This window comes from Loxodonta africana, chromosome 1 (assembly GCF_030014295.1).
Source record: "Loxodonta africana isolate mLoxAfr1 chromosome 1, mLoxAfr1.hap2, whole genome shotgun sequence".
Classification (NCBI taxonomy): Eukaryota; Metazoa; Chordata; class Mammalia; order Proboscidea; family Elephantidae; genus Loxodonta; species Loxodonta africana.
Window position 1 is genome coordinate 159,407,274 of NC_087342.1, and position 22,279 is coordinate 159,429,552.

The window sequence follows — 22,279 nt, forward strand, 5'->3', positions numbered from 1 at the left end:
GCAGTTTGGAGAGTAGGGATCCCACTCACAGGTTGTGATGGTTGCAGAATCCCCAAGGTCAGCAGGCAAGACCTCAAGGTTTCTCCTGAGTCACTTAGCTGCAGGGGCTGGCGAACCCAAGATAGGCAGGTCAAGGAGCAGGACTCTTGCTTGCACGTCATGAAAATTGGCATATCCCAAGGTGGATAGGTAAGCTGCTAGCTCAAGTCCCAAGAACCAGGGGCCAGACAAGAGACAGCTGCTGGATCCAGAACAACAACTTTTGCAAGGTGAGCAGGAAAGAAGTAGGAGGCAGAGGGTGGAGACATGAAGGCTGAGGGAGCAGTGAGCCACCACACATCCCACTCCCGCCAGTACCACTCAGCAGATTCCATCTTGGGGACGATCACATATCAAATTTCAACAGGGGAGTGATCACAACCTTATACCACTGCGAAAACACTGGAAGTCACGGCCCAGTCAAGTTGACCCAATTTTAACCATCACAGAGTCCATAGTACGTAATTTCAATAATAGTCTTAAAATATTCTAAACTTTCTTGTCTTCATGGACTTCTGTTGTTGCTATAAAGAGAAACTTCAATCCTAGATAATTCCGACTACTGTATTCTCTGCACTGACTGAAGAAAGTAACATAAAACACAGAATACTTCCATTTTACACTCATGTTCACCAACACTACCAGGCATTCCAATTATGATGCACTATTTAACTCATTTTCTCCCTCTTCACAGAGCTTCAATCTACTTTCCTCATATCTCCAACTCTCCCTTTTCCCCCTCCTGCTCACTTAGAAAATAAAATAACATTCTCCTCATGTGATGTTAAAAATGTAAAGTTCTGAGGCAGAGCCAAGATGGAAGAATAGACAGATGCTTCTGGCGAGCCCTTTTTACAACAAAGACCCCAAAAAACAAGTGAAATGAGTATATTTGTGACAAGCTGGGAGCCCTGAGCGTCAAAGGCAAGCTTAGACAATGAACTGAGGGGAAGCGGGAGGAAGAGACCATTCAGAAATGGAGAGGGTTTACCGGCCCTGAATTGCAGGGAGCCCTCAGGCACCATTCCCAAAGCAGCAGCGGCAGCATCAGCAGCACGCTGGTACTAGCATTCGGCCACAGTTTCCTCAGAGAGAAGCAGCCAGCCATGCAGCCTACACACACCTCTGGAACCAGAGGAGAACAGCGCTCTCGGCAAAAGCTAAGTACTTGCATATATTTTACTGCCCCCTCCCCCACGCTGGCTTCAGCAACTGAATCCCTGGGCTTGAGATAGACCCTGGTGAGCACCTAGAGCCATTCTCCCAGCCTTGGGGAAGAAGAAAATTTGCAACTGGGGGGAAAAGATAATTTGCTAGCTCCATTAACCAGGGGAGCACAGGACAGGAGCAGCTCCTGTCCAGGCATAAACCGTCCATGGACCTTGAGCACCTTTCCCTTCTGCATGGACTTGTGAGGGCCTATTTCAGGAGAATAAGCCCTTGTTGGTAAACTCCAACCATTTCAGCAGTGCGGTGGAGAGGTGGGTGTTTGATGTTTGACATTGCTTTGCCTATTAAACAAGGTCCTCACCTACCAACATCAGGGACCTAAGGACTGGTAGCTCCACTCAGGTCATCCAGCCACCCGTGACAGGGGTCCAAAGATAACTGGTACCTCCCAGTCCTTACAACCAAAAACTTTGGGTGACCATGGTCCCTCTGCAAAACCTACCCACCAGCATGCTTTAGGGAACAGAGACACGATTTCCTCGGACACACTTGGGGGTCAGTTCTCAGCCCCCTGCCTTGTTCAGAGAGTGAACACCTCCTGCAATCAGATGCCAGTATATACACCAATCACCTGTGCCTCTCTAAGGCTGTAGGGCAGAGCCTACACACACACTTGTTGATCAGCTACCTGGAAACCTGAGCTGAATTCATACAACAAAACTAAATGGGCTCCTAGACTGATATACCTGATAACAGATTTAGCCAGCTGGGGACAGGACACCAGAGCTCCAAAGGTGAAAATAATCAAGCTAGCTCACTCAAGCAACCCATTTGGGTATATCAAAACAAAACAAAGCAAGCAGCTACAACACAGTAAGCAAACATAAACTAATACAATAACTTATAGATGGCTTGAAGACAACAGTCAATATTAAGTCACGTAAAGAAACAGACCATAATCACCTCAACAGGCTCTCAAAACAAAAAATCCAGGGATCTTCTAGATGAAAGTGCATTTCTGGAATTACCAGATGCAGAATACAAAAGTTTAATATACAGAACCCTTCAAGACATCAGGAAGGAAATGAGGCAATACACAGAATGAGCCAAAGAACACACAGATAAAGCAATTGAAGAAATTAGAAAGATTATTCAGGAACATAATGAAAAATTCAATAAGCTGGAAAAATCCATAGACAGGAAGCAATCAGAAATTCAGAAGATTAACAATAAAATTACAGAGGTAGACAACTGAATAGAAAGTCAGAGGAGCAGAATGGAGCAAGTAGAAGATAGAATTTCTGAATTCGAAGATAAATCACTTGGCACTAATATATTTGAAGAAAAATCAGATAAAAGAATTTTAATAAATGAAGAAACCTTAAGAATCATGTGGGACTCTATCAAGAGAAATAATCTATGAGTGATTGGAGTACCAGAACAGGGAGGGATAACAGAAAATACAGAGAAAATTGTTGAAGATTTGTTGGCAGAAAACTTCCCTGATATTGTGAAAGACGAGAAGATATCTATCCAAGATGTTCATTGAACTCCACGTAAGGTAGATCTTAAAAGAAAGTCACCAAGACATATTATAATCAAACTTGCCAAAACCAAAAATAAAGAGAGAATTATAAGAGCAGCGAGGGATAAACGAAAAGTCACCTACAAAGGAGAGCCAATAAGAATAACCTCGGACTACTCGGCAGAAACCATGCAGGCAAGAAGACAATGGGATGACATATTTTAAAAATAGAAGAAAAAAATTGCCAGCCAAGAATCATATATCCGGCAAAACTGTCTCTTAAATATGAAGGTGAAATTAAGACATTTCCAGATAAACACAAGTTTCGGGAATTCATAAAAACCAAACCAAAACTACAAGAAATACTAAAGGGAGTTCTTTGGTTTGAAAATCAACAATATCAGATATCAACCCCAGACTATAACTCTGGGCAGAGCAACCAGAAGTCAACTCACACAGGGAAATCCCAAAAAACAAAGATTATTTAAAAAAAAAAAAAGCCCAAAACAGGGTAACAGTGATGTTATTATGTAAAAGAAGGCACCATTAAAACAATAAAGAGGGACTAAGAAATGTAATCATACACCTTCCATATGGAGAGGAAGATATAGCAATACAAAGAAATAAAAGCTAGTTTGAAATTTAGAAAAATAGGAGTAAATAATGAGGTAACCACAAAGGAGACAAACTATCCTACTCCTCAAAATGAAATACAAGGGAAAAATACAGACTCAGCAGAAACAAAATCAACAATAACAAATATGAGGAAAGGACAATATATAAAGAAAATCTACTCAGCACATAAAATCAAGTGAGGAAAAGAAACTGTAAACAACACACAAAAAAAGACATCAAAATGATAGCACTAAATTCATAAATATCCATAATTACCCTGAATGTAAATGGACTAAATGCACCAATAAAGAGACAGAGAGTGGAAGAATGGATTAAAAAACAAGATCCGTGTATATGCTGCCTACAAGAGACACACCTTAGACTTAGAGACACAAACAAACTAAAACTCAAAGGATGGAAAAAAATATATCAAGCAAACAAAAATCAAAAAAGAGCAGGAGTGGCAATATTAGTTTCTGACATAATAGACTTTAAAGTTAAATCCATCATAAAGGATAAGGAAGGACACTATATAATGATTAAAGGGACAATACACCAAGACGATATAACCATATTAAATATTTATGCACCCAATGAAAGGGCTGCAAGATACATAAAACAAACTCTATCGACACTGAAAAGTGAGATAGACTGTTCCACAATAATAGTAGGAGACTTCAACACACCACTTTCAGTGAAGGACAGGACATCCAGAAAGAAGCTCAATAAAGACACGGAAGATCTAAATGCCGCAATCAACCAACTTGACCTCATAGGCATATACAGAACACTCCACTCAACAGCACCAAGTATACTTTCTTTTCTAGTGCACATGGAACATTCTCCAGAATAGACCACATATCAGGTCATAAAGCAAGCCTTAGCAGAATCCAAAACATTGAAAAATTACAAAGCATCTTCTCTGAAAATAAAGCCATAAAAGCGGGAACCAATAACAGGAAAAGCAGGGAAAAGAAATCAAACACTTGGAAACTGAACAATACCCTGCTCAAAAAAGACTGGTTTATAGAAGACATTAAGGATGGAATAAAGAAATTCAGAGAATCCAATGAGAATGAAAACACTTCCTATCAGAACCTTTGGGACACAGCAAAAGCGGTGCTCAGAGGTCAATTTATATCAATAAATGCACACATCCAAAAAGAAGAAAGGGCCAAAATCAAGGAATTATCCCTACAACTTGAAAAAAATAGAAAGAGCAACAAAAGAAACCCTCAGGCTTCAGAAGAAAACAAATAATAAAAATTAGAGCTGAACTAAATGAAATAGAAAACAGAAAAACAAATGACAGAATTAACAAGACCAAAAGCTGGTTTTTTGAAAAAATCAACAAAATTAATAAACCACTGGCCAAACTGACAAAAGAAAAACAGGAGAGAGGAAGCAAATAACCCGAAGAAGAAATGAGATGGGCGATATTACAACAGACCCAACTGAAATTAAAAGAATCCTATCAGATTACTATGAAAAACTATACTCAAACAAATTTGAAAACCTAGAAGAAATGGATGAATTCCTAGAAACACACTACTTAACCTAAACTAACACATACAGAGGTAGAACAACTAAATAAACCCATAACAAAAGAAAGGATTGACAAGGTAGTCAAAAAACTCCCAATCAAAAAAAGCCCTGGCTCTGTTGGCTTCGCTGCAGAGTTCTACCAAACTTTCAGAGAAGAGTTAACACCACTACTACTAAAGGTATTTCAGAGCATAGGAAAGGATGGAATACTATCAAACTCATTCTATGAAACCACCATATCCCTGATACCAAAACCAGGTAAAGGCACCACAAGAAAAGAAAATTATAGAATTATATCCCTCATGAATGTAGATGCAAAAATCCTCAAAAAAAATCTAGCCAATAGAATTCAACAACATATCAAAAAAATAATTCACCATGATCAAGTGCGATTCATACCAGGTATGTAGGGATGGTTCAACATTAGAAAAACAATTAATGTAATCCACCACATAAATAAAACAAAAGACAAGAATCACATGATTTTATCAACTGATGCAGAAAAGGCATTTGACAAAGTTCAACACTCATTCATGATAAGAACTGTCAGCAAAATAGGAATACAAGGAAAATTCCTCAACATAATAAAGGGCATTTATACAAAGCCAAGAGCAACATCACCATAAATGGAGAGAGCCTGAAAGCATTCCCATTGAAATCGGGAACCAGACAAGGATGCCCTTTATCACCGCTCTTATTCAACATTGTGCTGGAAGTCCCAGCCAGAGCAATTAGGCTAGATAAAGAAATAAAGGGCATCCAGATGGGTAAAGAAGGAGTATAAGTATCTCTATTTGCAGATGACATGATCTTATACACAGAAAACCCTAAGGAATCCTCCAGAAAACTACTGAAACTAATAGAAGAGTTCAGCAGAGTATCGGGATACAAGATAAACATACAAAAATCAGTTGGATTCCTCTACACCAACAAAAAGAAGAGGAAATCACCAAATCAATGCCATTTACAGTAGCCCCCAAGAAGATAAAATACTTAAGAATAAATCTTACCAGAGATGTAAAAGACTTATACAAAGAAAACTACAGTACGCTTCTACAAGAAACCAAAAGAGACTTACATAAGTGGAAGAACATACCTTGCTCATGGATGGGAAGACTGAACATTGTGAAAATGTCTATTCTGCCAAAAGCGATCTAAACATTTAATGCAATTCTGATCCAAATCCCAAGGACATTCTTTAATGAGTTGGAGAAACAAATCACCAACTTCATATGGAAGGGAAAGAGGCCCCGGATAAATAAGGCATTACTGAAAAAGAAGAACAAAGTGGGAGGCCTTACTCTACCTGATTTTAGAACCTATTATACCGCCACAGTAGTCAAAACAGCCTGATACTGGTACAACAACAGATACATGGACCAAGGGAACAGAATTGAGAATCCAGACATAAGTCCATCCACATATGAGCAGTTGATATTTGACTAAGGCCCCAAAACAGTTGAATTGGGAAAAGATAGTCTTTTTAACAAATGGTGCTGGCATAACTGGATATCCATCTGCAAAAAAATGAAACAAGACCCATACCTCACTCCATGCACACATACTAACTCAAAATGGATCAAAGACTTAAATATAAAATCTAAAATGATAAAGGGCATGGAAGAAAAAATAGGGACAAGGTTGGGAGCCCCAATACATGGCATAAACAGTATACAAAATGTTACTAATAATGCAGAATAGAAACCAGATAACTGGGAGCTCCTAAAAATCAAACACCTGTGCTCATACAAAGACTTCACTGAAAGAGTAAAAAGATTACCTACAGACTGGGAAAAAGTTTTTAGCTATGACATTTCTGATTAGCGCCTGATCTCTAAAATCTACAAGATACTGCAAAAACTCAACCACAATAAGACAAATAACCCAATTGAAAAATGGGCAAAAGATATGAATAGACACTTCACTAAAGAAGGCATTCAGGTAGCTAACATATATATGAGGAAATGTTCATGAGCATTAGCCATTAGAGGAATGCAGATCAAAACTACAATGAGATTTCATCTCACTCCAACAAAAAAAAACAAGGCTGGCATTAATCCAAAAAACACAAAATAATAAATGTTGGAGAGGCTGTGGAGAGATTGGAACACTTAAACGCTGCTGGTGAGAATGTAAAATGGTACAACCACTTTGGAAATCGATCTGGCACTTCCTTCAAAAACTAGAAATAGAACTACCACACGATCCAGCAATGCCACTCCTTGGAATATGTCCTAGAGAAATAAGAGCCTTTACACAAACAGATACATGCACTCCCATGTTTATTGCAGCACGATTTACAATAACAAAAAGATGGACGCCACCAAGGTGCCCATCAATGGATGAATGGATAAATAAATTATGGTATATTCACACAATGGAATACTACACATCGATAAAGAACAGTGAGGAATCTGTGAAACATTTCATAACATGGAGGAACCTGGAAGGCATTATGCTGAGTGAAATTAGTCAGTTGCAAAAGGATAAATATTGTATAAGACCACTATTATAAGAACTCGAGAAATAGTTTAAACTGAGAAGAAAACATTCTTTGTGTTACGAGATGGGGGAGCGGGGGAGGGAGAGTGGGAAAGGGGCATTCACTAATTAGATAGTAGATAAGAACTACTTTAGGTGAAGGGAAAGACAGCACGCAATATAGGGGAGGTCAGCACAATTGGACTAAACCAAAAGCAGTTTCCTGAATAAACTGAATGCTTCGAAGGCCAGAGTAGCAGGGGCAGGGGTCTGGGGACCATGGTTTCAGGGGACATCTAAGTCAATTGGCATAATAAAAATCTATTAAGAAAACGTTCTGCATCCCACTTTGAAGAGTGGCATCTGGGGTCTTAAACGCTAGCAAGCAGCCATCTAAGATGCATCAATTGGTCTCAACCCACCTGGATCAAAGGAGAATGAAGAACACCAAAGACGCAAGGTAATTATGAGCCAAAGAGACAGAAAGGCCACATGAAACAGCGACTACATCATCCTGAGACCAGAAGCAATAGATGGTGCCCAGCTACAACCGAAGACTGCCCTGACAGGGAACACAACAGAGAACTCCTGAGGGAGCAAGAAGCAGTGGGATGCAGACCCCAAATTCTCATAAGACCAGACTTAATGGTCTGATTGAGACTGGAAGGACCTCAGTGGTCATGGCCCCCAGACCTTCTGTTGACCCAGGACAGGAACCATTCCCGAAGCCAACTCTTCAGACATGGATTGGACTGGACAATGGGTTGGAGAGGGATGCTGGTGAGGACTGAGCTTCTTGAGTCAGGTGGACACTTGAGGCTATGTTGGCATCTCCTGCCTGGAGGGGAGTTGAGAAGGTGGAGGGGGTTAGAAGCTGGAGAAATGGACACGAAAAGAGAGACTGGAGGAAGAGAGCGGGCTGTCTCATTAGGGGGAGAGTAATTGGGAGTGTGTAGCAAGGTGTGTATGGGTTTTTGTGTGAGAGACTGACTTGATTTGTAAAATTACACTTAAAGCACAATAAAAATTATATAAAAAAGTAAAGTTCCAATTAAAAAAATAGAAATTATGGTATTAATCACAAACCAGTGGGAAAATAAATAGGGAACCTAGCTCAATCCAATTAAAAGGAAAAAGAATGCAAAGAAAATGGGTAGTAAATAGAAAGCACAAAATAAGACATATACCTATATACCTAAATATACCTGAAGCATAATGATTCAGAAAGTTTGAAAGTAGTGATAAATAAGACATTAAAAAACAAAAAACAAAAAAAAACCCATTGCCATGGAGTCGATTCCGACTCATAGCGACCCTATTGGACAGAGTAGAACTGCCCCATAGAGTTTCCAAGGAGCACTTGATAGATTTGAACTGCCTACCTTTTGGTTAGTAGCCATAGTTCTTAACCACTACTCCACCAGGATTTCCAAAAAAAGAAAATACATAGTAAGTAAATAATAACCAAAAGAGGTGGTAGATTTATTTCAATGTCATTCAAAATTTACTTTAAGGGAAAAATAATGATTAGAAATGCTAATGGTAATAAAAGAACAATTCAGCAGGATGATATAACAGCTTTAAACTTGCATACACCTAACATATATGAATTATATAAAGGAAAAAATGATAGAACTACAAGGAGATATTTAAAAATCTACAATTATAGTGGGGGAAATTTTAACATATTTCTTTTAATAATGATAATAGTAAATATTTATACAGCATTCAGTAGCATTAATATTTGTCAAGTGCTAATCTAAGCTTTGGAGTCCTGGTGGCATAGCGGTTAAGAGCTTGGCTGCTAACCAAAAGGTCAATGGTTCAAATCCACCAGCCACTCCTTGAAAACCCATGGGACAGTTCTCCTCTGTCCTATAGGGCTGCTATGAGTTGGTATCGACTTGATGGCAATGAGTAACCTAAGCTTAGGCATCCCTGGGTGGCACAAATGGTTAAGTCCTTGACTACCAGCCAAAAGGTTGACGGTTCAAACCCACCCAGAAGTCCTGGCAATCTGCTTCTGAAAGGTCAGAGCCTTCAAAGCCCTATGGAACACAGTGCTACTCTGTACACATGGGGTTGCTATGAGTTGGAATTAACTCAGTGGCAACTAACAAGAATAATAATTCTAAGCTTGTTGTATATTAATTCATTACTCAAATTCAGCATCTCCACTTAGATATCTAATAGACTGTCAGTCTTCAAAATCAAACTCCTGATTTTCACTCCATAAATTTACCCCACCCACAATCTTCCCTATTTCAATTGATTGCAATTCCCTTGCTCAAGTTGCCCAGGCCAAAAACTTCTGAGTAATCCTTATTCTTCACATTCTCTCAGACCCCAAATCCAATAGGTCAGGAAATCCTGTTGGCACTATCTTTAAAGTACAGCCAAAATCCACTACCTCTTACTCCTCCTTTACCATCTTTTAATCCAAGACACCATCCTCTCCCGAATGTATTTTTTTCAGTAGCCTTATACCTGATCCCTCTGTTTCCACACCTTCCACCATACCAGTCTGTTCTTAACACAGCAGCTAGTGTGATCCTTTCGAAATGTAAGTCACCCCTGTGCTCAAAAGTTTCTGGCTTCCCATTTTACTTATGGCATATGCCAGAGCTGCTTACAATGTCTGCTTACAATGTCTTACAAGTCTCTCCAGATGTGGCCCGTACTACCTCCCAGGCCACTTCTGCCATGCTTTCCCTTGCTCACACCTCTCCAACAAAACTGTTGAATCCTACCACATCCCAAGCATACTCTGGCCCTGGGCTTTTGCACAGGCTCTGGCTTTTGCACAGGCTCTTTCCTCTGCCCAGAACACTCTTGTCCTAGACATCAGCATGGCTAGCTTCCTCACTTCCTCCATGTTTAGAAAAACAAACAAGCAAAATACCACAAAGAAATTTTAACACTGAAGACTCAACACAGAGTTTTATTTCCAATCCAATAAAACCAGAAATCAATAAATTAAAAGGCAGCCTTTAAAAAGATGCTTTACAGATGGAAACCACACTTCTAAATAATTCATGAGTTAAAAAATATCATAATAGGAACTTGGGGAGGAATGAAACATTAAAAGCGCTAGATGTCTAAATTTGTGGGCATAGTTACATTTGCAATCAAATTGGAAAAAAAATTAAAATCCTATTGATTCTATATATTAGCAGTGATGTAATAAAACAGAATTCCTTTACTTTGCTGCTAGGAGTACAAGTTAGCAATTAGAAATTTGGCAATTTACCTAGTAAAATTGAAGAAGTGCATACCATAGAACTAAACGATACCACTTCAGGTATCTACTCTAAAGATACTCTTGCTCAAGTGCAGAAAGAGGCATTCCAAACACATCTATTGCACCATTGCTCATAATAATAATTTAAAAAATATAGACAATCTAATCATCCATTGCTTGTGGGATAAAAATTTAATTTAAAATGAACATATTATACACACAAAATCTCAAAAATAAAATACTGAGTAAAGAAAACATCACTGCCCTGACAGACAACACAACAGAGAATCTCTGATGGAGCAGGAGAACAGTGGGATGCAGATCTTAAATTCTTGTAATAAGACCAGGCTCAATGGTCTGACTGAGATCGGAGGGACCCTGATGGTCATGGTCCCTGGACCCTTTGATAGCTCAAGATTGGAACCATTCCCGAAACCAACTCTACAGGCAGAGATTGGCCTGGACTATAAGATAGACAATGACGCTGGTGAGGAGTAACTTCGTGGCTCAGGTAGACACATGAGACTATGTGGGCAGCTCCTGTCTGGCGGTGAGATGAGAAGGAAGAGGGGGACAAAAGCTGGCTGAATGGATACGGGGAATACTGGGTGGAGAGGAGGAAGGTGCTGTCTCATTATGGGGAGAGCAGCTGGGAGTGCACAGCAGGGTGTGTATGGCTTTTTGTATGATAGACTGACTTGATTTGTAAACTTTCACCTAAAGCACAATAAATAAATTAAAAAGAAAAAAAATCTGCAAAAAAAAAAAAAAAAAGATTGATTTAAGACACGACCTAAAAAAGAAAACAAATTGCATGAGGCTATTGAACATATGACTGTATTCACCTAAAATCGTATAAATACATAAAGCAATATTCCATATTGCTGTTAGATACATATTTAATAAGAGTACAAAATCCACATGATGATGACAGACACCAACTATAGAAACGACGGAAGCTTTAGTTACAATTACAGTATTTTTTAGAAAATGTTAGAAATCTGATGCAAATATGACAAAATGCTAACATGTTAAATCTGGGTAGTTGGTAGTAGGTACATGAGTTTATATCATTATTTTCTGAGATTAAATATTTTTAGAAGGAAGGAAAAGTCAGTGGTGTCAAATGAGGCGGTGAGAACATGTAAGATAATTACCGAAAGCACCCTTTAGATTTGGTGTCATGGACGTCACTGCTGACCTTAGCAGGAGCTGATAGAATGAGAGGAAGGAGCCAGAACCTGAGTGAATTGGACTGAAGAGTTAGGTATGGTAAGGAAATGATGACAGCAAATAAACTCATGGCTAAAAAGCCTACACTTCTAAAAACTAATTCAACGAAAATTTATTAAACGTTGTATATAAGGCACTGAGGTATTCAAAGGTGTTAAAGCCAGTCTCAGTCCTCACAGAGCTAGCAGCCTCGGTAGGAACATTTTATCAGCCATCTTCTCACCTATGTGTGGCATGTCTACTATAGAGGTTCACTAGCATCACCATGTGGAAGAAGTGTCTGGCCTGCCATGGTCCTACACCAGCATCAGACACCATGCTCTTTAGTTGCTACCTATGCCCTCACTGACATCCCCTGGGATGTTTATACCCCTTAGTGATTCCAGTGCCATGGTTCATGCAGCCATCCAGAACTCAGTCCTTTCATCACAACCATAAAACCCCTCAGGATCTTCCAGTTCCATTTCAGTCCTTCATTATCTACCAAGAAGTTGCAGAAGCATGGGCAAGCCTCAGGTGCCTTGTTGCGTCACTGCGGAGCCTTAGGAAACTTGGGTGTTGTGTCAGCCTAAAATGGTTTCTTTTCCACTGAACTGCTGTCTGAGGACTCAGCTTGGGAGGGGTATAGATGAGGAACTGCTTGCAAGTCTCCTTCCAAAGGGCACTCTCCTGCACTGAAACATTTTGCTTCTTTCTCCAAAACTCCACTGTCCTTAACTCCCAGTACCCAGTGCCATCGAGTCAATTCTGACTCATAGCGACCCTATAGGACAGAGTAGAACTGCCCCATAGAGTTTCCAAGGACAAGGCAAAGGAGGAGAGCAGTGGGGAGTCACTGAAAAAGCACTCTCTTCCCATTTATATCTGTACTCCGCCTACATTGAGACTTTTTCAACTTGAGCTAAAAATCAGTGCTTTTGTCATCTAGTTCCTCCTCTCAACACACACCAATATTTTATTATTAAAATGTTCAAATATACAGAGAAGTTGAAAGAATTTTCCAATAAATATCACATTTCTACCACCTAGATTCTAAAATTAGCATTTGTCTTGAAGAGGTACAGCCAGAATGCTCCTTAGAAGCAAAAAAAGGCAAGACTTCATCTCACATACTGTGGATATAGTATCAGGAGGGATCAGTCCCTGGAGAAGGACATCACGTTTGGTAAAGTGGAGGGTCAGTGAAAAAGAGGAAGACCCTCAACAAGACGGAATGAAACAGTGGCTGTAACTAGGGGCTCAAGCATGACAACAATCATGAGGATGCCATAGGACTGGGCAAATTTTCATTCTGTTATACATAGGGTCGCCATGAGTCGGAACTGACTCAATGGCATCTAACAACAACAACAACCTAGATTCTAAAACTAACATGTTGCTCAATTTGTTTTATCATGTATCTGTCCCCCATTAGTTCATCATTATTTTTTGAAGCATTTCAAAGTGAATTTTCAAAGATCGAAGTTACTTCATCCCTAGAATACTTCATCCTTGTATCTGCCTCACGTATATCGTTGAGTCAAAAACCCAAACCCGTTGCCATGGAGTCGATTCTGACTCATAACCACCCTAGAGGAGAGAGTAAAACTACCCCATAGGGTTTCCAAGATGCGGATGGTGGATTTGAACTGCTGACATTTTGGTTAGCAGATAAAACTTAAACTATTGCATCACCAGGGCTCCATCATTGAGTAGGGTTTAATATTTATTTTCAGTTGTTTTAGGTAAAATTTACATTAGTGAAATCACAAACCTTAATATACCATTTGATGAGTTTTGACAAAGGCATTCACCTGTGAAACCAACACCTCTATCAAGACACGTATTACCAACCCCTGAAAGAATTTCCTCATGCACATTCGCAGTCAAACCCTGCCTTCCCCCTAACCTCCAGACAACTATTAAGAAGGTTTTTTAAAAATTCCCTCTTTGGGATTTTTTTCCACAACAACAAACATGATCACTTGTTCTATCACAACTCCTCTTCTCATAAACACTGGACTCTTCTAGTGGAGAAAGTGCCCACATGTGAAATTCTTTGCCTATTTCCGATCTACCCAAGACCCAAAGGCTTATAGCTTCCCTTACCCACACATAATTGCACACACACGTTTCAAGCGAGGGGAAAAAAGCCCACACTAAAAAGACTCTCAGAATACACCAGATCTGCAATCTACATACACAGTAAAACCAGTTGCCATCAAGTAGATCCCAACTCATAACCACCCCACATGTATTAGAGTATCACTTTGCTCCACAGGGTTTTCAGTGGTTGCTTTTTCCAAAGTAGATCACCACACCCTTCCTCTGACGAGCCTCTGAGTGGACTCAAACCTCAAACTTTTGGTTAGCAGCCAAGCATGTTAACTGTTTGCACCACCCAGGGATTCCATATACATAGTACATTTCCTTAATAATGCACTATCATGTGTTGTTGTTGTTGCTGTTAGGTGTCATCAACCGTAGAGTCATTTCTGAACAGCAGAACCAAACACTGCCCAGTCGTGCACCATCCTCAGAATCACTGTTATGCTTGAGCCCATTGTTGTAGCCGCTGTGTCCATCCATCTCGTTAAAGGTCTTCCTCTTTTTCATCGACCCTCTACTTTGCCAAGCATGATGTCCTTCTCCAGGGACTGATACCTCCTGACAACATGTCCAAAATATGTGAGATGTATTCTTGCCATTCTTATTTCTAAGGAGCATTCTGGTTGTACTTCCTCCACGACTGATTTGTTCGTTCTTTTGGCAGTTCGTGGTATATTCAATATTCTTTGCAAACATCAAAGTAAAAAGGAGTAATTTCTTCTTCAGTCTTCCTTATTCATTGTCCAGCTTTCCCATGCATATGAGACAATTGAAAACACCATGGTTTGGGTCAGGAGCACCTATATCTTCAAGGTGACATCTTTGCTTTTCAACAATTTAAAGAGATCGCAGATTTGCTCAGTGCAGTGTATCTTTGATTTCTTCTTTTTTTTTTTTTCTTTCATTTTTACTGTGCTTTAAGTGAAAGTTTACAAATCAAGTCAGTCTCTCATACAAAAATTTATACACACCTTGCTATATACTCCTAGTTGCTCTCCCCCTAATGAGACAGCATACTCCTTCCCTCAACTATCTATTTTCAACTCCATTCGGCCAGCTTCTGACCCCCTCTACCCTCTCATCTCCCCTCCGGACAAGACCTGCCCACATAGTCTCCTGTGTCTACTTGACCCAAGAAGTTCACTCTTCACCAGTATCATTTTCTATCCCATTGTCCACTCCAATCCCTGTCTGAAGAGTTGGCTTTGGGAACGGTTCCTGTCTTGGGCTATCAGAAGGCCTGGGGACCATGACCTCCAGGGTCCTTCTAGTCTCTGTCAGTCCATTAAGTCTGGTCTTTTTAAGAGAATTTGAGGTATGCATCCCACTGCTTTCCTGCTCCCTTAGGGGTTCTCTGTTGTGTTCCCTGTCAGGGCAGACATCTATTGTAGCCAGGCACCATCTAGTTCTTCTGGTCTCAGGCTGATGGAGTCTCTGGATTATGTGGCCCTTTCTGTCTCTTGGCTCAAAATTACCTTGTGTCTTTGGTGTTCCTCATTCTCCTTTGCTCCAGGTGGGTTGAGACCAATTGAAGCATCTTAGATGGCCACTTGCTAGCGTTTAAGACCCCAGACGCCACTCTCCAAAGTGGAATGCAGAATATTTTCTTGATAGATTTTATTACGTCAATTGACTTAGGTGTCCCTTGAAACGATGGTCCCCAAAACCCCACCCCTGCTACACTGGCCTTCCAAGCATTCAGTTGTATTCAGGAAACTACTTTTGGTTTACTCCAGTTGTGCTGACGTCTCCTGTATTGCGTGTTGTCTTTCCCTTCACCTAAAATAGTTCTTATCTACTATCTAATTAGGGAAAACTCCTCTCTCTCTCCCGCCTCTCATAACCATCAAAGAATATTTCCTCCTCTGTTTAAATTATGTCTCGAGTTCTAATAATAGTGACCTTACACAATATTTGTCCTTTTCCAACTAATTTCACTCAGCATAATGTCTTCCAGATTCCTCCATGTTATGAAATGTTTCACAGATTCATCACTGTTCTTTATTGATGCATAGTATTCCATTGTGTGAATATACCACAATTTATTCATCCATTCATCCATTGATGGGCACCTTGGTTGCTTTCATCCTTTTGCTATTGTAAACAGTGCTGCAATGAACATGGGTGTGTATATATCTGTTCATGTAAAGGCTCTTATTTCTCTAGGACATATTCCAAGGAGTGGCATTGCTGGATCATATGGTAGTCCTATTTCCAGTTTTTTTTTAAGGAAGCGCCAAATCAATTTCCAAAGTGGTTGTACCACTTTACATTCCCACCAGCAGTGTATAAGTGTTCCAGTCTCTCCACAACCTATCCAACATTTATTATTTTGTGTTTTTTGGATTAATGCCAGCCTTGTTGGAGTGAGATGGAATCTCACTGTAGTTTTGATTTGCATTTCTCCAATGGCTAATGATCATGAGCATTTCCTCATGTATCTGTTAGCTACCTGAATGTCTTCTTTAGTGAAGTGTCCATTCATATTCTTTGCCCATTTTTTAATTGGGTTATTTGTCTTTTTGTAGTTGAGTTTTTGCAGTATCATGTAGATTGCAGAGATCAGAAGCTGATTGGAAATGTCATAACTAAATATTTTTTCCCAGCATGTAGGTAATCTTTTTACTCTTCTGGTGGTCTTTGGATGAGCATAGGTGTTTGATTTTTAGGAGCTCCCGGTTATTTAGTTTCATGTCTGCATTGTTAGTAATGTTTTGTGTACTGTTTATGCCATGTATTAGGGGTCCTAGCATTGTCCCTATTTTTTCTTCCATGATCCTTCTCATTTTAGATTTTATATTTAGGTCTTTGATCCATTTTGAGTTGGTTTTTGTGCATGGTGTGAGGTATGGGTCTTGTTTCACTTTTTTGCAGATGGATATCCAGTTATGCCAGCACCGTTTGTTAAAGAGACTGTCTTTTACCCCGTTTAACTCACTTTGGGCCTTTGTCAAATATCAGCTGCTCATATGTGGTTGGATTTATGTTTGGATTCTCAATTCTGTTCCATTGATCTATGTGTCTGTTGTTGTACCAGTACCAGGCTGTTTTGACCACTGTGGCAGTATAACAGGTTCTAAAATCAGGTAGAGTGAGGCCTCCCACTTTGCTCTTTTTTTTCAGTAATGCTTTACTTATCTGGGGCCTCTTTTCCTTCCATATGAAGTTGGTGATTTGTTTCTCCATCTCATTAAAAAATGTCATTGGAATTTGGATGGGAATTGCATTGCATCTATAGATTGCTTTTGGTAGAATAAACATTTTCATAATGTTAAGACTTCCTATCCATGAGCAAGGTGTGTTTTTCCACTTATTTAGGTCTCTTGTGGTTTCTTGCAGTAGTGTCTTGTAGTTTTCTTTGTATGGGTCTTTTACCTCTCTGGTAAGATTGATTCCTACGTATTTTATCTTCTTGGGGGCTACTGTAAATGGTATCGATACGGTAATTTCCTCTTTGATGTTCTTTTTGTTGGTATAGAGAAAACCAGCTGATTTCTGTACGTTTATCTTGTATCCTGATATTCTGCTGAACTCTTCTATTAGTTTCAGTAGTTTTCTTGAGGATTCTTTAGGGTTTTCTGTGTATAAGGTCATGTTATCTGCAAATAGAGATACTCTTACTTCTTCCTTACCAGTCTGGATGCCCTTTATTTCTTTATCTAGCCTAATTGCTCTTGCTAGGACCTCCAGCACAATGTTGAATAAGAGTGGTGATAAATGGCATCCCTTCCTGGTTCCCGATCTCAGTGAGAATGCTTTCAGGCTCTCTCCATTTAGGATGATGTTTCTATTGGCTTTGTATAAATGTCTTTTATTATGTTGAGGAATTTTCCTTGTATTCCTATTTTGCTGACAGTTCTTATCATGAATGAGTGTTGAACTTTGTCAAATGCCTTTTCTGCATCAGTTGATAAAATCATGTGATTCTTGTCTTTTGTTTTATTTATGTGGTGGATTACATTAATTGTTTTTCTAATGTTGAACCATCCCTACATACCTGGTATGAATCGCACTTGATCATGGTGCATTATTTTTTTGATATGTTGTTGAATTCTATTGGCTAGAATTTTGTTGAGGATTTTTGCATCTAAGTTCATGAGGGATATTTGGATACAGGTCTACAATTTCCTTTTTTTGAGGTGTCTTTACCTGGTTCTGGTATCAAGGATGCACTGGCTTTACAGAATGAGTTTGGGAGTATTCCATCCTTTTCAGTGCTCTGAAATACCTTTAGTATTAGTGGTGTTAACCCTTCTCTGAAAGCTTGGTAGAACTCTGCAGTGAAGCCGTCCTGGCCAGGGCTTTTTTTTTTTGTTGGGAGTTTTTTGATTACCTATTCAATCTCTTCTTTTGTTATGGGTTTATTTAGTTGCTCTACCTCTGTTTGTGTTAGTTTAGGTAGGTAGTGTGTTTCTAGAAATTCATCCATTTCTTTTAGGTTTTCAAATTTGTTACAGTGCAATTTTTCATAGTAATCTGATCTGATTCTGTTAATTTCAGTTGGGTCTGTTTTGATATCTCCCATCTCATTTCTTATTCGGGTTATCTGCTTCCTCTCCTGTTTTTCTTTTGTCAGTTTGGCCAATGGTTTATCAATTTTGTTAATTTTTTCAAAGAACCAGCTTTTGGTCTTGTCAATTCTTTCAATTGTTTTTCTGTTTTCTATCACATTTAATTCTGCTCTAATTTTTATTATTTGCTTTCTTCTGGTGCTCGAGGGTTTCTTATGTTGCTCTCTTTCTATTTCTTCAAGTCATAGGGATAATTCTTTGATTTTGGCCCTTTCTTCCTTTAGTATACGTGCATTTATTGATATCAATTGACCTCTGAGCACCGCTTTTGCTGTGTCCCAAAGGTTCTGATAGGAAGTGTTTTCATTCTCTTTGGATTCTCTGAATTTCTTTATTCCATCCTTAGTGTCTTCTATGACCCAGTCGCTTTTGAGCAGGGTATTGTTCAGTTTCCATGTGTTTGATTTCTTTTCTCTGCTTTTTCTGTTATTGATTTCTACTTTTAATGCCTTATGGTCGAAGAAGATGCTTTGCAATATTTCAGTGTTTTGGATTTTGGTAAGGCTTGCTTTATGACCTAATATGTGGTCTATTCTAGAAAACGTTCCATGTGCACTAGAAAAGAAAGTATACTTGGATGCTGTTGGGTGGAGTGTTCTATATATGTCTATAAGGTCAAGTGGGTTGATTGTAGTATTTAGATCTTCCGTGTCTTTATTGAGCTTCTTTCTGGGTGTCCTGTCCTTCACTGAAAGTGGTGTGTTGAAGTCTTCTACTATAATTGTGGAGCTGTCTATCTTACTTTTCAATGCTGTTAGAGTTTTTTTTTTTTTTTATGTATCTTACAGCCCTGTCATAGGGTGCATAAATATTTAATGTGGTTATATCCTCCTGGTATATTGTCCCTTTAATCATTATATAGTGAGTGTCCTTCCTTATGCTTTGTGGTGGATTTAACTTTTAAGTCTATTTTGTCAGAAATTAATACTGCCACTTGTCTCTTTTTTGATTGTTGTTTTCTTGATATATTTTTTCCTATCCTTTGAGTTTTAGTTTGTTTGTGTCTCTAAGTCTAAGATGTGTGTCTTGTAGGCAGCATATAGACGGATCATGTTTTTTTATCCATTCTGCCACTCTCTGTCTCTTTATTGTTAGGTTTAGTCCATTTACATTCATCCAGTTTTCACATATGAGGCAGTTGAAAACACCACTGCTTGGGTCAGACACACCTTAGTTTTTAAAGAAACATCTTTGTTTTCAATGCCTTTCTTTTTGTTGTTGTTAGGTACCTTCGAGTCAGTTCCAACTCATATCGACCCTATGCACAACAGAACGAAACATTGCCCAGTTCTGAGCCATCCTTACAATCGTTGTTATATTTGAGCTCATTGTTGCAGCCACTGTGTCAATCCACCTCGTTGAGGGTCTTCCTCTTTTCTGCTGACCCTGTACTCTGCCAAGCATGATGTCCTTCTCCAGGGACTCATCCTTTCTGACGACATGTTCAAAGTATGTAAGATACAGCCTCGCCATCCTTGCTTTGAAGGAGCATTCCAGTTGTACTTCTTTCAAGACAGATCTGTTTGTTCTTTTGACAGTCCATGGTATATTCAATGTTCTTCCCCAACACCACAAATCAAAGAAATCAATTCTTCTTCGGTCTTCCTTAGTCATTGTCCAACTTTCGCATGTATATGATACAATTGAAAATACCATGGCTTGGGTCAGGCACACCTTAGTCTTCAAGGTGACATCTTTGCTCTTCAACACTTTAAAGAGGTCCTTTGCAGCAGATTTACCCAATGCAATGCGTCTTTTGATTTCTCGATTGCTGCGTCCATGGCTGTTGATTGTGGATCCAAGTAAAATGAAATCCTTGACAACTTCAGTCTTTTCTCCGTTTATCATGATGTTGCTCATTGGTCCAGTTGTGAGGATTTTTGTTTTCTTCATGTTGAGGTGTAATCCATACTGAAGGCTGTGGTCTTTGATCTTCATTAGTAAGTGCTTCAAGTCCTCTTCACTTTCAGCAAGCAAGGTTGTGTCATCTGCATAATGCAGGTTGCTAATGAGTCTTCCTCCAATCCTGATGCTCGTTTCTTCATATAACCCAGCTTCTCGTATTATTTGCTCCACATAAAAATTGAATAGGAATGGCGAAAGAATACAACCCTGACCTACACCTTGCCTGACTTTAAACCAATCAGTATCCCCTTTTTCTGTCCGAACAACTGCCTCTTGATCTATGTAAAGGCTCCTCATGAGCACAATTAACTGTTCTAGAATTCCCATTCTTTACAATGTTATCCATAATTTGTTACGATCCACACGGTCAAATGCCTTTGCATTCAATGCCTTAGCATAGTCAATAAAACACAGGTAAACATCTTTCTGGTATTCTCTTCTTTGAGCCAAGATCCATCTGACATCAACAATGATATCCCTGTTTCCATGTCTTCTTCTAACATGGGTTAAACTTCTGGCAGTTCCCTGCCAATGTATTGCTGCAGCTGCTTTTGAATGATCTTCAGCAAAATTTTACTTGTGTGTAATATTAATGATATTGTTCAATAATTTATGCATTCAGTTGAATCACCTTTCTTGGGAATGGGCATAAATATGGACCTCCTCTGGTCAGTTGGCCAAGTAGGTGTCTTCCAAATTTCTTGGCATAGACAAGTGAGCACTTCCAGTGCTGCATCCATTTGTTGAAACATTTCAGTTGATATTCCATCAATTCCTGGATCCTTGTTTTTCGCAAATTCCTTCAGAGCAGCTTGGACTTCTTCCTTCAGTACCACCGGTTCCTGGTCATGTGCTGCCTCCTGAAATGGTTGAACATCACTATTTCTTTTTGGTATAGTGACTCTTTGTATTTCTTCTATCTTCTTTTGATGCTTCCCGAGTCATTCAGTATATTGCCCATAAAAAAAAGGTTTTTTTTTTTTTTTTTTTATGGCCATAGAATCCTTCAAAATCATAACCACAAGCTTGAATTTTTTCTTCAGTTCTTTTACCTTGAGAAATGCCAAGCATATTTTTCCCTTTTGGTTTTCTAACTTCAGATATTTGCATAAGTCATTATAATACTTTATTTTGTCTTCTCAAGCTGCCCTTTGAAATCTTTTGTTCAGCTCTTTTACTTCATCATTTCTTCCGTTAGCTTTAGGTACCGTACATTGAAGAACAAGTTTCAAAGTCTCTCCTGATGTACATTTTGGTCTTTTCTTTATCTCCTGTCTTTTTAATGACCTCTTGCCTTCTTTGTGTATGATGTCCTTGACGTCATTCCACAATTTATCTGGTCTTCAGTCAGTAGTGTTCAGTGCATCAAATCTACTCTTTAGGTGGTCTCTAAATTCAAGTGGGATATACTTAAGGTCATATTTTGGCTCTGGTAGACTTGTTCTAATTTTCTTCAGCTTCAACTTGAACTTGCATATGAGTAACTGCTGGTCTGTTCTGAAGTCAGCCTCTGGCCTCGTTCTGACTGGTGATATTGAGCTTCTTCATCACCTCTTTCCACAGATGTAGTTGATTTGATTCCTGTGTATTCCATGTGATGAAGTCCATGTGTACAGTCACCATTTATGATGTTGAAGAAAGTTATTTGCAATGACAAAGTCATCGGTCTTGCAAAATCCTATCATTCGATCTCTGGTGTTGCTTCTGTCACCAAGGCCATATTTTCTAACTACTGATTCTTTTCTTTTTTTCAACTTTTGCATTCCACTCACGAGTAATTATCAATGCATCCTGATCGCATATTTAATCAATTTCTGACTGCAGAAGTTGGTAAATATCTTCAATTTCTTCATCTTTGGCATTAAT